Source organism: Branchiostoma lanceolatum, chromosome 12 (assembly GCF_035083965.1).
Source record: "Branchiostoma lanceolatum isolate klBraLanc5 chromosome 12, klBraLanc5.hap2, whole genome shotgun sequence".
Classification (NCBI taxonomy): domain Eukaryota; kingdom Metazoa; phylum Chordata; class Leptocardii; order Amphioxiformes; family Branchiostomatidae; genus Branchiostoma; species Branchiostoma lanceolatum.
In genome coordinates, this window is record NC_089733.1 from 2,251,302 (window position 1) to 2,268,453 (window position 17,152).

At 40.9% G+C, this 17,152-nt stretch overlaps 1 long non-coding RNA gene across 1 annotated transcript; it reads left to right on the forward strand.

Moving 5' to 3' along the window:
- The first annotated feature begins 14,689 nt into the window (after window positions 1-14,689).
- LOC136446063 (uncharacterized) lies at window positions 14,690-16,520 on the forward strand. Its single transcript, XR_010757492.1, has 2 exons — window positions 14,690-14,788; window positions 15,657-16,520. It is a non-coding gene; the product is annotated as an uncharacterized lncRNA (long non-coding RNA).
- The last annotated feature ends 632 nt before the right edge of the window (window positions 16,521-17,152 follow it).

Genomic DNA, 17,152 nt, shown 5'->3' on the forward strand with positions numbered 1-17,152 from the left:
ATACAGTCCTTACTCTCCAAGCAGACGTTGGTGGGGAAGATTGTGACCTTTTTATCATTATCTTCCCCACTAACCTCTGCTTGGAGAGTAAGAGGGGACAAAACGCGGGGCGTATGATAAAAAGGTGACAGTTTTCCCTACCAACCTCTGCTTGGAGAGTAACAGACCTGAGGTAATCGACCTTGTGTCAGCTAATTTCCGCGCATTCTGCCGATGTGATCATGCGCCAGTAGGTAATAGATATAAGCCTACTAGTAGTAATTAGCACTCTAAGACTATAGTATACTATAATTACCTTCGCCGAGAACGTTATACAGAGGGTAGCGTTTGTATGTGTGTATGTATGTTTGTAAAGAAGCAGAATAACTCGAGAAGGCTTGGATTGATTGTCTTGATATTTGGTAGGTGGGTAGGTCTTGATGAGACTAGGAAATGATGGGGTGTTGGGCTCCCTAGCGGCTTGATACGGTACTGCAGTGGAACTTCCTGTTTTGATACCTCGTGTTCTGGACAAGCTATGGAACTGATTTTTTAGTGGTAGATAGCTCTTTGGACAGAGAGTAATGGTATAGGTTTTGGCCCCCTATCGGCTTTTTTGGAACTGCAGGAGCAGGTTTTGGTTCAGACTTTGAAAGGGAATAACTCAAGAAGGGCTTGATGGATGGTCATGAATTTTGGTAAGTAGATAGCTTGAGTGATGATGTGCATGATTAGATACTTATTGTGCAAATCATTATCTAATTTGCATAATTAATGAGGAGAGTTTACACAGCCGCCAAATTCCATGGTAAGACTCTCAAACATGTGACATATGTATCTGAGGAAGAGAGAAATATTTATAGATATCAACTATGCAAATGAGGACCTCATTTGCATAATTAATGAGAAAATACTAAAACTCAAGATGGGCTTGATGGATGGTCATGACTTTTGGTATGTAGATAGCTGACGTGATACTTTGTATGATTGGACGATAATTATGCAAATCAGATTCTAATTTGCATAAATAATGAGACAATTTAAAAGACCTGCTGTGTACCATGACATGACTATTCAAATATGTGACATTTGTAACTGAGGAAGAGAGGGATGTTGATTGATAGAAAATATGCAATTGTAGGCCTAATTTGCATAATTAATGAGTAACTACGTTAATTCCATACAGGTAAATGATGGCAATTTCATATTTGTGGCATTTGGAAGTGATGTGAAGGTGTACATAGTTGAATCAAATTATGCTGATAAGGACCTCATTTGCATAATTGATGATGTTAGCATAACCTTCTTTGTTAAGCTTATACTTTGGACAACGTCTGTTATTTGGGTGAAGACGATCAACTAGTACGATTTATAATTAATGAGAGACACTCCTAATACGTCAGTCATAAAGGTTAAAATCATTTGGCGAAGGTATGAGGTCGTGGAACTCTAGTTAGATATATTTTGTGTTAGCAATACACAGTACTAAATGCATTTTAAATTCGCGGTAAGGAGAAAATGGAGTGTTCACGTGGATTTGAGTTCGCGATGTGGTCCTTCGTGATAGAAACACTGGTGCGCAGGCCTTTTCGGACAGATCGTTGCAGTCCCGTTCTTAATCGCTATCAGGGGCCATGCGTTTGTTGGTCATGTTACTTGAATTAATATCATCAGCATAGATAGCCAATGAGGGACAGACTCTGTAATGAGATCAATCATATCAACCAATTGGAAAAGTACATTCTCTTCTCCGGGAAGAATCACAGATCAGTATTTTTCCACGGTCCGTGTGCAGAAAGGCTTCACGTGGCCAGGCTGGAGGTCAGTGCGTCACTTACAGCTTGTCTCTCACCAGGGGAAGACCTTAGGCTTCTGCTGCCGTCAACACCTTGAACCGACATGTTTGTACACGGCATCTAGCTGGGATTTACCGTCACCGCAACGCCGGGAGCTTCGTGACAAACCCGAAAAGAAGACAACTTCCAGAGCATTACCAAGTCGCCGAGAAAATCTCAGCCAGCCGAGGACATGCGGTTCTATAAAAGGTGATTCTTTCCTTTGTGTTGGCAGACTTAGGGTTACAGATTGTTGTACTTTTGGGACCTGGACAACGCATACTGGAAAAGTCTTTGTCTTTTCCTTGCTTATCTGATTGTGAAGCCCATTCGTATATTCGAGGATGCATGTGCAGTGTCAACGTTAAGGCCCTGGCTTATATTACTGTCTAGACCATTGTCTCTATTTGCATAACACTGCCCAGACGTCTAGACTAGTTTTGTTTACCTCTCCGGGCCTTCAAATTCGACGCTGAGAACGCTGAGGACTGAGAACACCAGGTTTTATACCAAAACTCTGAATAGAAGTGTACAGGAAACCGACCCACACTGATCAATATCTGGCCTTTGATTCCCATCACCCTTTGGAACACAAACTAGCAGTGATTAAAACTCTCTTCCATCGAGCAGACAATGTCATTACCTCAGATGAAGCAAAAACAGAAGAACACAGACATCTTCGTGTGGCTTTAGCCAAGTGTGGCTACCAAAATTGGACCTTCAACAAGGCCCTCAAACCTTCTGACCAGTCTAAGAAAACACTCAAGTGCAGACCATTGACCAACAGAAACAAGGTCAACATTACCATTCCCTACGTCCAAGGAGTATCGGAAAAACTCAGACGTATCTTCCAAAACTTCAACATTGCCACTAACTTCAAACCTCACTCAACTCTCAGGCAGAAACTAGTCCATCCAAAAGACAGGCCTGAAAAAGGCATCAAAGCCAATGTCATCTACAAACTGAAATGTGAGGAACCGAACTGCAATAACATGTACATTGGGGAGACAAGTCGACCACTAAAAGAAAGGTACAAGGAACATTGCAGAAAGAGCGCTAAACGCTACTCCTCTGCCATTTACCACCATCTAAAACACAACCAGGGACACTCATTCAATTTCGAATCCACTGACATCCTAGATCGTGAAGAACGCTGGTTCGAACGGGGAATTAGAAAAACAATATATGAGAGGATGTACAACCCCGCCCTCAACAGGAAAGGGGGTCTACGCGTTCAACTTGCAGGCACCTGGGATAATGCACTGCCCACCACCCCCCCACCCCCGGACAAGCAACATTTAGTTACTGTACTGTACTATAATGCTTTATAAGTATGGGGTGGGGGGCGTAACTTTGGTCAGCTATTACTCCCTAACCATGAATGAGAAAGTAAAGTGATTTCATTTCCTCAAATACCCGCCAAGTGCCCTATCGTTTGAATGTAAAGTTTGAACATTCTGATAAAGAGATTGAATTTTAGACCGGAGCACTGAATTGGTCTATAATGCTTTATAAGTATGGGGTGGGGGGCGTAACTTTGGTCAGCTATTACTCCCTAACCATGAATGAGAAAGTAAAGTGATTTCAAGTTCCTCAAATACCCGCCAAGTGCCCTATCGTTTGAATGTAAAGTTTGAACATTCTGATAAAGAGATTGAATTTTAGACCGGAGCACTGAATCGGTCTATAATGCTTTGTAAGTATGGGGTGGGGGGCGTAACTTTGGTCAGCTATTACTCCCTAACCATGAATGAGAAAGTAAAGTGATTTCATTTCCTCAAAAACCCGTCAAGTGCCCTATCGTTTGAATGTAAAGTATGAACATTCTGATTAAGAGATTGAATTTTAGACCGGAGCACTGAATTGGTCTATAATGCTTTATAAATATGGGGTGGGGGGCGTAACTTTGGTCAGCTATTACTTCCTAACCATGAGTGAGAAAGTAAAGTGATTTCATTTCCTCAAATACCCGCCAAGTGCCCTATCGTTTGAATGTAAAGTTTGAACATTCTGATAAAGAGATTGAATTTTAGACCGGAGCACTGAATTGGTCTATAATGCTTTATAAGTATGGGGTGGGGGGCGTAACTTTGGTCAGCTATTACTCCCTAACCATGAATGAGAAAGTAAAGTGATTTCATTTCCTCAAATACCCGCCAGGTGCCCTATCGTTTGAATTTAAAGTTTGAACATTCTGATAAAGAGATTGAATTTTAGACCGGAGCACTGAATTGGTCTATAATGCTTTATAAATATGGGGTGGGGGGCGTTACTTTGGTCAGCTATTACTCCCTAACCATGAATGAGAAAGTAAAGTGATTTCATTTCTTCAAATACCCGCCAAGTGCCCTATCGTTTGAATGTAAAGTTTGAACATTCTGATAAAGAGATTGAATTTTAGACCAGAGCACTGAATTGGTCTACAATGCTTTATACGTATGGGGTGGGGGGCTTAACTTTGGTCAGCTATTACTCCCTAACCATGAATCAGCAAGTAAAGTGATTTCATTTCCTCAAATACCCGCCAGGTGCCCTATCGTTTGAATGTAAAGTTTGAACATTCTGATAAAGAGATTGAATTTTAGACCGGAGCACTGAATTGGTCTATAATGCTTTATAAGTATGGGGTGGGGGCGTAACTTTGGTCAGCTATTACTTCCTAACCATGAATGAGAAAGTAAAGTGATTTCATTTCCTCAAATACCCGCCAAGTGCCCTATCGTTTGAATGTAAAGTTTGAACATTCTGATAAAGAGATTGAATTTTAGACCGGAGCACTGAATTGGTCTATAATGCTTTATAAGTATGGGGTGGGGGGCGTAACTTTGGTCAGCTATTACTTCCTAACCATGAATGAGAAAGTAAAGTGATTTCATTTCCTCAAATACCCGCCAAGTGCCCTATCGTTTGAATGTAAGGCTTGAACATTCTGATAAAGAGATTGAATTTTAGACCGGAGCACTGAATTGGTCTATAATGCTTTATAAGTATGGGGTGGGGGGCGTAACTTTGGTCAGCTATTACTCCCTAACCATGAATGAGAAAGTAAAGTGATTTCATTTCCTCAAATACCCGCCAGGTGCCCTATCGTTTGAATGTAAAGTTTGAACATTCTGATCAAGAGATTGAATTATAGACCAGAGCACTGAATTGGTCTATAATTCTTTATAAGTATGGGGTGGGGGCGTAGCTTTGGTCAGCTATTACTCCCTAACCATGAATGAGAAAGTAAAGTGATTTCATTTCCTCAAATACCCGCCAAGTGCCCTATCGTTTGAATGTAAAGTTTGAACATTCTGATAAAGAGATTGAATTTTAGACCAGAGCACTGAATTGGTCTACAATGCTTTATACGTATGGGGTGGGGGGCTTAACTTTGGTCAGCTATTACTCCCTAACCATGAATCAGCAAGTAAAGTGATTTCATTTCCTCAAATACCCGCCAAGTGCCCTATCGTTTGAATGTAAAGTTTGAACATTCTGATAAAGAGATTGAATTTTAGACCGGAGCACTGAATTGGTCTATAATGCTTTATAAGTATGGGGTGGGGGCGTAACTTTGGTCAGCTATTACTTCCTAACCATGAATGAGAAAGTAAAGTGATTTCATTTCCTCAAATACCCGCCAAGTGCCCTATCGTTTGAATGTAAAGTTTGAACATTCTGATAAAGAGATTGAATTTTAGACCGGAGCACTGAATTGGTCTATAATGCTTTATAAGTATGGGGTGGGGGGCGTAACTTTGGTCAGCTATTACTTCCTAACCATGAATGAGAAAGTAAAGTGATTTCATTTCCTCAAATACCCGCCAAGTGCCCTATCGTTTGAATGTAAGGCTTGAACATTCTGATAAAGAGATTGAATTTTAGACCGGAGCACTGAATTGGTCTATAATGCTTTATAAGTATGGGGTGGGGGGCGTAACTTTGGTCAGCTATTACTCCCTAACCATGAATGAGAAAGTAAAGTGATTTCATTTCCTCAAATACCCGCCAGGTGCCCTATCGTTTGAATGTAAAGTTTGAACATTCTGATCAAGAGATTGAATTATAGACCAGAGCACTGAATTGGTCTATAATTCTTTTTAAGTATGGGGTGGGGGCGTAGCTTTGGTCAGCTATTACTCCCTAACCATGAATGAGAAAGTAAAGTGATTTCATTTCCTCAAATACCCGCCAAGTGCCCTATCGTTTGAATGTAAAGTTTGAACATTCTGATAAAGAGATTGAATTTTAGACCAGAGCACTGAATTGGTCTACAATGCTTTATACGTATGGGGTGGGGGGCTTAACTTTGGTCAGCTATTACTCCCTAACCATGAATCAGCAAGTAAAGTGATTTCATTTCCTCAAATACCCGCCAAGTGCCCTATCGTTTGAATGTAAAGTTTGAACATTCTGATAAAGAGATTGAATTTTAGACCGGAGCACTGAATTGGTCTATAATGCTTTATAAGTATGGGGTGGGGGCGTAACTTTGGTCAGCTATTACTTCCTAACCATGAATGAGAAAGTAAAGTGATTTCATTTCCTCAAATACCCGCCAAGTGCCCTATCGTTTGAATGTAAAGTTTGAACATTCTGATAAAGAGATTGAATTTTAGACCGGAGCACTGAATTGGTCTATAATGCTTTATAAGAATGGGGTGGGGGGCGTAACTTTGGTCAGCTATTACTTCCTAACCATGAATGAGAAAGTAAAGTGATTTCATTTCCTCAAATACCCGCCAAGTGCCCTATCGTTTGAATGTAAGGCTTGAACATTCTGATAAAGAGATTGAATTTTAGACCGGAGCACTGAATTGGTCTATAATGCTTTATAAGTATGGGGTGGGGGCGTAACTTTGGTCAGCTATTACTCCCTAACCATGAATGAGAAAGTAAAGTGATTTCATTTCCTCAATTACCCGCCAGGTGCCCTATCGTTTGAATGTAAAGTTTGAACATTCTGATCAAGAGATTGAATTATAGACCAGAGCACTGAATTGGTCTATAATTCTTTATAAGTATGGGGTGGGGGCGTAGCTTTGGTCAGCTATTACTCCCTAACCATGGATGAGAAAGTAAAGTGATTTCATTTCCTCAAATACCCGCCAAGTGCCCTATCGTTTGAATGTAAAGTTTGAACATTCTGATCAAGAGATTGAATTTTAGACCGGAGCACTGAATTGGTCTATAATGCTTTATAAGTATGGGGTGGGGGGGGGGGCGTAACTTTGGTCAGCTATTACTTCCTAACCATGAATGAGAAAGTAAAGTGATTTCATTTCCTCAAATACCCGCCAAGTGTTCTATCGTTTGAATGTAAGGTTTGAACATTCTGATAAAGAGATTGAATTTTAGACCGGAGCACTGAATTGGTCTATAATGCTTTGTAAGTATGGGGTGGGGGGCGTAGCTTTGGTCAGCTTTTACTCCCTAACCATGAATGAGAAAGTTAAGTGATTTCATTTCCTCAAATACCCGCCAGGTGCCCTATCGTTTGAATGTAAAGTATGAACATTCTGATCAAGAGATTGAATTATAGACCGGAGCACTGAATTGGTCTATAATGCTTTGTAAGTATGGGGTGGGGGGCGTAGCTTTGGTCAGCTATTACTCCCTAACCATGAATGAGAAAGTAAAGTGATTTCATTTCCTCAAATACCCGCCAGGTGCCCTATCGTTTGAATGTAAAGTTTGAACATTCTGATCAAGAGATTGAATTATAGACCGGAGCACTGAATTGGTCTATAATGCTTTATAAGTATGGGGTGGGGGGGGGGGCGTAACTTTGGTCAGCTATTACTTCCTTACCATGAATGAGAAAGTAAAAGTGATTTCAAGTTCCTCAAATACCCGCCAAGTGCCCTATCGTTTGAATGTAAAGTTTGAACATTCTGATGAAGAGATCGAATTTTAGACCGGAGCACTGAATTGGTCTATAATGCTTTCTATAAGTATGGGGTGGGGGGCGTAACTTTGGTCAGCTATTACTTCCTAACCATGAATGAGAAAGTAAAGTGATTTCATTTCCTCAAATACCCGCCAAGTGCCCTATCGTTTGAATGTAAGGCTTGAACATTCTGATAAAGAGATTGAATTTTAGACCGGAGCACTGAATTGGTCTATAATGCTTTATAAGTATGGGGTGGGGGGCGTAACTTTGGTCAGCTATTACTCCCTAACCATGAATGAGAAAGTAAAGTGATTTCATTTCCTCAAATACCCGCCAGGTGCCCTATCGTTTGAATGTAAAGTTTGAACATTCTGATCAAGAGATTGAATTATAGACCAGAGCACTGAATTGGTCTATAATTCTTTTTAAGTATGGGGTGGGGGCGTAGCTTTGGTCAGCTATTACTCCCTAACCATGAATGAGAAAGTAAAGTGATTTCATTTCCTCAAATACCCGCCAAGTGCCCTATCGTTTGAATGTAAAGTTTGAACATTCTGATAAAGAGATTGAATTTTAGACCGGAGCACTGAATTGGTCTATAATGCTTTATAAGTATGGGGTGGGGGCGTAACTTTGGTCAGCTATTACTTCCTAACCATGAATGAGAAAGTAAAGTGATTTCATTTCCTCAAATACCCGCCAAGTGCCCTATCGTTTGAATGTAAAGTTTGAACATTCTGATAAAGAGATTGAATTTTAGACCGGAGCACTGAATTGGTCTATAATGCTTTATAAGTATGGGGTGGGGGGCGTAACTTTGGTCAGCTATTACTTCCTAACCATGAATGAGAAAGTAAAGTGATTTCATTTCCTCAAATACCCGCCAAGTGCCCTATCGTTTGAATGTAAGGCTTGAACATTCTGATAAAGAGATTGAATTTTAGACCGGAGCACTGAATTGGTCTATAATGCTTTATAAGTATGGGGTGGGGGGCGTAACTTTGGTCAGCTATTACTCCCTAACCATGAATGAGAAAGTAAAGTGATTTCATTTCCTCAATTACCCGCCAGGTGCCCTATCGTTTGAATGTAAAGTTTGAACATTCTGATCAAGAGATTGAATTATAGACCAGAGCACTGAATTGGTCTATAATTCTTTATAAGTATGGGGTGGGGGCGTAGCTTTGGTCAGCTATTACTCCCTAACCATGGATGAGAAAGTAAAGTGATTTCATTTCCTCAAATACCCGCCAAGTGCCCTATCGTTTGAATGTAAAGTTTGAACATTCTGATCAAGAGATTGAATTTTAGACCGGAGCACTGAATTGGTCTATAATGCTTTATAAGTATGGGGTGGGGGGGGGCGTAACTTTGGTCAGCTATTACTTCCTAACCATGAATGAGAAAGTAAAGTGATTTCATTTCCTCAAATACCCGCCAAGTGTTCTATCGTTTGAATGTAAGGTTTGAACATTCTGATAAAGAGATTGAATTTTAGACCGGAGCACTGAATTGGTCTATAATGCTTTGTAAGTATGGGGTGGGGGGCGTAGCTTTGGTCAGCTTTTACTCCCTAACCATGAATGAGAAAGTTAAGTGATTTCATTTCCTCAAATACCCGCCAGGTGCCCTATCGTTTGAATGTAAAGTATGAACATTCTGATCAAGAGATTGAATTATAGACCGGAGCACTGAATTGGTCTATAATGCTTTGTAAGTATGGGGTGGGGGGCGTAGCTTTGGTCAGCTATTACTCCCTAACCATGAATGAGAAAGTAAAGTGATTTCATTTCCTCAAATACCCGCCAGGTGCCCTATCGTTTGAATGTAAAGTTTGAACATTCTGATCAAGAGATTGAATTATAGACCGGAGCACTGAATTGGTCTATAATGCTTTATAAGTATGGGGTGGGGGGGGGGCGTAACTTTGGTCAGCTATTACTTCCTTACCATGAATGAGAAAGTAAAAGTGATTTCAAGTTCCTCAAATACCCGCCAAGTGCCCTATCGTTTGAATGTAAAGTTTGAACATTCTGATGAAGAGATCGAATTTTAGACCGGAGCACTGAATTGGTCTATAATGCTTTCTATAAGTATGGGGTGGGGGGCGTAACTTTGGTCAGCTATTACTCCCTAACCATGAATGAGAAAGTAAAGTGATTTCATTTCCTCAAATACCCGCCGAGTTCCCTATCGTTTGAATGTAAGGTTTGAACATTCTGATAAAGAGATTGAATTTTAGACCGGAGCACTGAATTGGTCTATAATGCTTTATCAGTATGGGGTGGGGGGCGTAACTTTGGTCAGCTATTACTTCCTAACCATGAATGAGAAAGTACAGTGATTTCAGTTCCTCAAATACCCGCCAGGTGCCCTATCGTTTGAATGTAAAGTTTGAACATTCTGATCAAGAGATTGAATTATAGACCGGAGCACTGAATTGGTCTATAATGCTTTATAAGTATGGGGTGGGGGGGTGGGGGGCGTAACTTTGGTCAGCTATTACTTCCTAACCATGAATGAGAAAGTAAAAGTGATTTCAAGTTCCTCAAATACCCGCCAAGTGCCCTATCGTTTGAATGTAAAGTTTGAACATTCTGATGAAGAGATCGAATTTTAGACCGGAGCACTGAATTGGTCTATAATGCTTTCTATAAGTATGGGGTGGGGGGCGTAACTTTTGTCAGCTATTACTCCCTAACCATGAATGAGAAAGTAAAGTGATTTCATTTCCTCAAATACCCGCCAAGTGCCCTATCGTTTGAATGTAAAGTTTGAACATTCTGATCAAGAGATTGAATTATAGACCGGAGCACTGAATTTGTCTATAATGCTTTATAAGTATGGGGTGGTGGGGGGGGGGGCGTAACTTTGGTCAGCTATTACTTCCTAACCATGAATGAGAAAGTAAAAGTGATTTCAAGTTCCTCAAATACCCGCCAAGTGCCCTATCGTTTGAATGTAAAGTTTGAACATTCTGATGAAGAGATCGAATTTTAGACCGGAGCACTGAATTGTTCTATAATGCTTTCTATAAGTATGGGGTGGGGGGCGTAACTTTGGTCAGCTATTACTCCCTAACCATGAATGAGAAAGTAAAGTGATTTCATTTCCTCAAATACCCGCCAGGTGCCCTATCGTTTGAATGTAAAGTTTGAAAATTCTGATCAAGAGATTGAATTATAGACCGGAGCACTGAATTGGTCTATAATGCTTTGTAAGTATGGGGTGGGGGGCGTAGCTTTGGTCAGCTATTACTCCCTAACCATGAATGAGAAAGTAAAGTGATTTCATTTCCTCAAATACCCGCCAGGTGCCCTATCGTTTGAATGTAAAGTTTGAACATTCTGATCAAGAGATTGAATTATAGACCGGAGCACTGAATTGGTCTATAATGCTTTATAAGTATGGGGTGGGGGGGGGGCGTAACTTTGGTCAGCTATTACTTCCTAACCATGAATGAGAAAGTAAAAGTGATTTCAAGTTCCTCAAATACCCGCCAAGTGCCCTATCGTTTGAATGTAAAGTTTGAACATTCTGATGAAGAGATCGAATTTTAGACCGGAGCACTGAATTGGTCTATAATGCTTTCTATAAGTATGGGGTGGGGGGCGTAACTTTGGTCAGCTATTACTCCCTAACCATGAATGAGAAAGTAAAGTGATTTCATTTCCTCAAATACCCACCGAGTTCCCTATCGTTTGAATGTAAGGTTTGAACATTCTGATAAAGAGATTGAATTTTAGACCGGAGCACTGAATTGGTCTATAATGCTTTATAAGTATGGGGTGGGGGCGTAACTTTGGTCAGCTATTACTTCCTAACCATGAATGAGAAAGTAAAGTGATTTCATTTCCTCAAATACCCGCCAAGTGCCCTATCGTTTGAATGTAAAGTTTGAACATTCTGATAAAGAGATTGAATTTTAGACCGGAGCACTGAATTGGTCTATAATGCTTTATAAGTATGGGGTGGGGGCGTAACTTTGGTCAGCTATTACTTCCCAACCATGAATGAGAAAGTAAAGTGATTTCATTTCCTCAAATACCCGCCAAGTGCCCTATCGTTTGAATGTAAAGTTTGAACATTCTGATAAAGAGATTGAATTTTAGACCGGAGCACTGAATTGGTCTATAATGCTTTATAAGTATGGGGTGGGGGCGTAACTTTGGTCAGCTATTACTTCCTAACCATGAATGAGAAAGTAAAGTGATTTCATTTCCTCAAATACCCGCCAAGTGCCCTATCGTTTGAATGTAAAGTTTGAACATTCTGATAAAGAGATTGAATTTTAGACCGGAGCACTGAATTGGTCTATAATACTTTATAAGTATGGGGTGGGGGGCGTAACTTTGGTCAGCTATTACTCCCTAACCATGAATGAGAAAGTAAAGTGATTTCATTTCCTCAAATACCCGCCAGGTGCCCTATCGTTTGAATTTAAAGTTTGAACATTCTGATAAAGAGATTGAATTTTAGACCGGAGCACTGAATCGGTCTATAATGCTTTATAAGTATGGGGTGGGGGGCGTTACTTTGGTCAGCTATTACTTCCTAACCATGAATGAGAAAGTAAAGTGATTTCAGTTCCTCAAATATCTGCTAGCGTCCGTAGCCAAACGTGTAGCTTCTGTTCCCCTCCCGTAGCGTAAGTATTCCCGCCTGTTGTATCCACCTTTGGACCCACCTTTAGCGTCTATACCCCCAACTGTAGCATCCGTACTCCCACCTGTAGCGTCCGTAACCTACCTGTAGCGTCCGTCACCCACCTGTAGCGTCCGTAGCCCATCTGTTACCTCCATACCCACTTCTTTAGCATCCGTACTCCGACCTGTCAACATTTTTCATTTATTCTTTATTTCAGGTATAAAAAAGAACATAGAACTATTATACATTTAAAAGAGTTACAAGCTTAACATTTACACCAAAGGACAGACAAAATACATATGGATAAACTTAATGAACAGTCAGTAAGCCATAGGTGTTGCGGAAAAACGAGTTGCTGTAGTAGGCGTCCAATTTCAAGAAGCGTTTAATGATACAGTTATTTGAGGAGAGTAATCTGTTTAAGAAAGAACAACATGTATATATATCCTCCTTGGCCTTGATTCAAATGTGTCTTTTGAGTAGTATACAAACATTGCACTTGCGCTGCACCGCCGTGGCCAAAGTTCACAATGATTCGGAAACAATTATTGTAAACAACAAGGCATCTAGAAAGTACACCGGAGCTAACAATTCCAGATTTGAGAGCCAAACAATTGGCCGCAATACTAGTCTCCAAGCGGAGATAAGATCCGGGGTATTTTCGACGTATTTTCGCGGTATTTTATACTTCGTTTCCGTTTTTAGTTTGGGAGAGAAGGGAGACCCAACTAAATACCGAAAAGACGTATAAAATACCGGCCGCGAAAATACGTCGAAAATACCCCGAATCTTACATCTGCTTGGAGAGTACATTGTCTGTGTTAGGACACCTATGGGGCGCAAGTAAATCGTGCGCGTTGGACTGCCCAGGTACTAAAACTAGAGGCAAAAAAGATTCTCTAAACATTTATGATTGATACAGGTAAACTACATACAAACATATTGCGCTGGTTGACTATTGCACACTTTTATGTACGTTACCGTACGCGTACTATTAGCTTGAGAACAATCCCGTGGGTTTTTCCCAGTCAACATTCCGAGCACAATATATGACACATGGACACATGAGGCACAGATTTCACATTTTTCCAGTCTGCTTTTCATGTGACGTACTTTCTTGTCCGTGTGGCTAACAACACACAGTGATTTTAGCTTCGAGGTGTTCACGCCACCTACCCAACCCCTACTACCGATTTCAATTGTGACCATGTACAGAGAGACATTTCTGTCAAGCATTTTTCAAAACAATATTGGTTGACGCGATCAAAGGCCTTAGAGGCGTCCATAAAACAAACACATTCATACAGGCGACCCTAACCCCCTGTAGTACTCGATGATTTTGCTAAAAGATAAAAACATACATGTTAATCCCATGATTAGGTTTAAAGGTAAGCTAAACTTAAAATTGAAAAGTCTATTATACTTATAAATATACCCCAAGGCCAAGTTCTCACTTGTTTTACATAAGTCTGGCATAGTTCAGGGCTCTCCCATTATGATTGAATTAATAAATTGTAAGGTCACGTATTAGAATAACAACCAAAACGATCGTAGGAGCCCCGGCAAACCGAATTTTTAAACTTCTGGCCTAGATTCTAGTTCCACCCATCCAAAAATGGCAGAGAAAGACACTACACCGGGAGTGTACTCCGGTCTTTCGATCTCTGCTTGGAACTCGTCAAGTTATGGTGCCTTTCTATATCTGCTTGATAGACGCATATCTAATTTCTAAGTGCGTTGTGAACAAATATTATGGCAGAACTTAGAGTGCTACGTAGGTATTTTCCTTACAATGAAGTAAGCTCAACCCAGACACCTTCGCTATGTATGGCAATAATTTTTAATTGCCACACTTTTTTCTTTGGTCACAATTTCATAATGTATTTTCCCTTGAATTTCGTCAGTAACTTGTATTTGCTTCTCACAAAAAAACACGCTAGAGTGAACGTTTCAGTCTATTATGTTTTTTTCGTGTTATAAGGTTATTATAATCATTACTTCATCATAAATCATCTCCTGAAAATTTTCCGTCATACGATTATCACTTTAGGGCATGCAGGGGCGGGCCTCAAAAGGGACAAGCCTCTTTGATATACACGGCTTGATAAGAACGGCACCTCGAAAAACCCTAAGTAAGCCTCCAGAACTACTTACGTCATCATCCAGCCGCCACCAAATACCCTCCCCGGACAGAGCGTACACATGTGCCGCCATAAAATAGTGCGGCCAAACAGGGAACGTTTCATTAATGTGTGGCTAGTCTCGACTGTGTTATTGGCTTTACTTGCTTTCCTACTAGCAGGCATAATTTTTCTAATAGTGTAAGCTGTCAGAAAGTCTTTCATATGGATCTAAGAAGCTTTCCAGATGTGTACGCGCACGGATATAAAAGAAGTGCGTCGGTCCTGTGTGGCGTGGAATTTACTCAGAACAGGGCGACCATTGTGAGGTGAGGATGTGTGCGTGTTGTAACAGAAAGGGTTGTAGTGTTTTGCCTTATTTTCTGCCCAAAAAAACCTTCCCAGTTACCTCGTAGTATAGCTGTTTTAATAATGAGTAACTACATTGAGGTTCGAGGTTGTAACTGGTGTTGTTAAATATTTTATTCCGTGAGGGCCGGGTCATGGCGGTCGTATGTGGGAGACATTTTCTGGCGTTGAAGTTGAACATGTCGGGGTGAACTGAATTTTTACCGAAATTCTCGCCAATGCCAGGAGAATGTAATCATTGTATTTGTGTGTGTGGAACCTGGAGTCTGTAGACGATATTTCTGTGCTTTTTGTGCGTGTAAATGCCAGTTTCTGTTACCGAGTTCTTTAGTCTGAGAACAAAGGACCGGGGTGGCGTGGTCTGGCCATACGGGTTCTTTGTGTGCACTGAATTCATCATCATTGGTCGGCTGCAGCACACTGAATTATGATACTGTACTGGAAAGCTCGTAAGTGGGCGTAGGGGCAAAAGCACATTATATGGAAAGTACCTGGGGTCCTGGGTGTTTTACCTTCGTATTCTTGAATTGAAAATGTAACCGACTTACACTTGTATGTGCCATCCTTTATTATGTACTCAGTTGTTAGATTTGAGCTGCATGCACAAAATATAAACAATGATAACCTAATGGAATTTATACGAGTGTGAAAAATTGGGTAGCTTTTTGTTTTTCAACCCAAAATATCATGCAAATTAAAATGTGATTACTCAGGTTAGTTTATTCGTTCCCTCTTGTGTCGCACTCGCAGTTACACAAAGATACATGTGTGTTCAATAATTGAATAAAATATGTTGTATTAAAGCCTATGTGTATTTCTTTCCCACAGGTCTACGCAGCTAGAAAGGATTGTGACAACACAGATATGATGTCTGAAGTGTTCATTTCAACTGTGGCAAATCATCCCAATACCTACAGAAGAATGCTGAAACAACACACCCAGCCCGTTGAACAACAGAAGCTGCTCCAATGAAACTTCTAAACACATCAAAATTTACATATAGGTGACAGAGCAAATATGTATTGGCTACGGCGAGACATCCAGCTTACTCAGTGTGTGTTAGTCAGGTATATCAGTATTACAGCTGTCAAGCCTCTTGGAAACCCAGACTTCGGGGACTGTGCCTCTGGCTCAGTGGGGGCTTGTTCGGCTTAGTTAGATGAGTTTGATGGATGCCAAAGCCTCAAATAAGGTACCGTCCCTTTTGCTCTTGTTCCTGGTGTCAACCTCAGTACTGACCCACATGAAAAGAAACATTGCGATAGGCTGTTCCTGTTGTATGCACTGTCCACTTGTAGTCTTCGGGGTCCACTTGTAGTTTTCGGGGGCCGTTTCTTGCAAATGGTTGATCCTGCTCTGTTGACTTGAACATACCATTAGCAGTCTTTTGCTGCTTAGCCCACCCAACCTATCTGCCAGTCATCATCTACAGTAAACCTATCTTCTGTGAAGAAAAAGACATTCCTGTTCATTATTCTCATCTAGATACAGCTCTACACAATGCCGGCCGTGCATTTAGGAACACGATAGAAACACGGATATTATAAAGCATGTACAAAGTATGTATCTGTTGAAGTTGCTATATCTCTGCAACTTAGTACTGTATCAACGAACTGCCAATCTTCATTTTATTTCTTGATGTACCACAAGTGTAACCAACCAAACGTCTGAGTTAACACATTCCTCAACCGACATGAACATGGCTCCGCTTGGTACTTTCAAACTCCCGAACATAGAATTACAACTGCCTGTCACTTCTTACTATCTTGGCTTCCTAGAAATACCATTGATACTATTCGAAAAAAAACGAGAAATCCTCTGAGGTGACATGAAATTTATTCATTAGGGTTGGCGCTATGTTCTGCGCAATGGCCAAGGTGGTTTAAAAGTAATTAAGTGCCCAAGCATCTTAATCATAAGATGTATGCGCTTTATTCATGAGCAGACAATGTTGAATAGAGACTTGCACCCTGCCTTTGTGTGACCGCATGGAAAAAAATAACTGCCTACCATTGATGATCTATGCCTCCAAATGTTACACGATTTCCCTGAAACCGTCCCCTAATCGGTTTGTGTAAGGTGTACATCTCGCAGCCTGTCCTTCACTTGCTGTCTCTTGATTCCGTGATTCTTCTCCGGTGCCTCGTTCGTGCCCGGATTAGTGTTTATTGTCCAGTGCCCACAGTTACCGTGCCAGTGACCGCAAAGTCATGTCTGCATCAGCGTTCGCAAAATGGATGACTCTCCCACGGACTCCATGGGACACCCCCCACCCCCGAAACCACTGTGCCAACCATGGAGATTCTGCCGTTCTCGCTGCAACG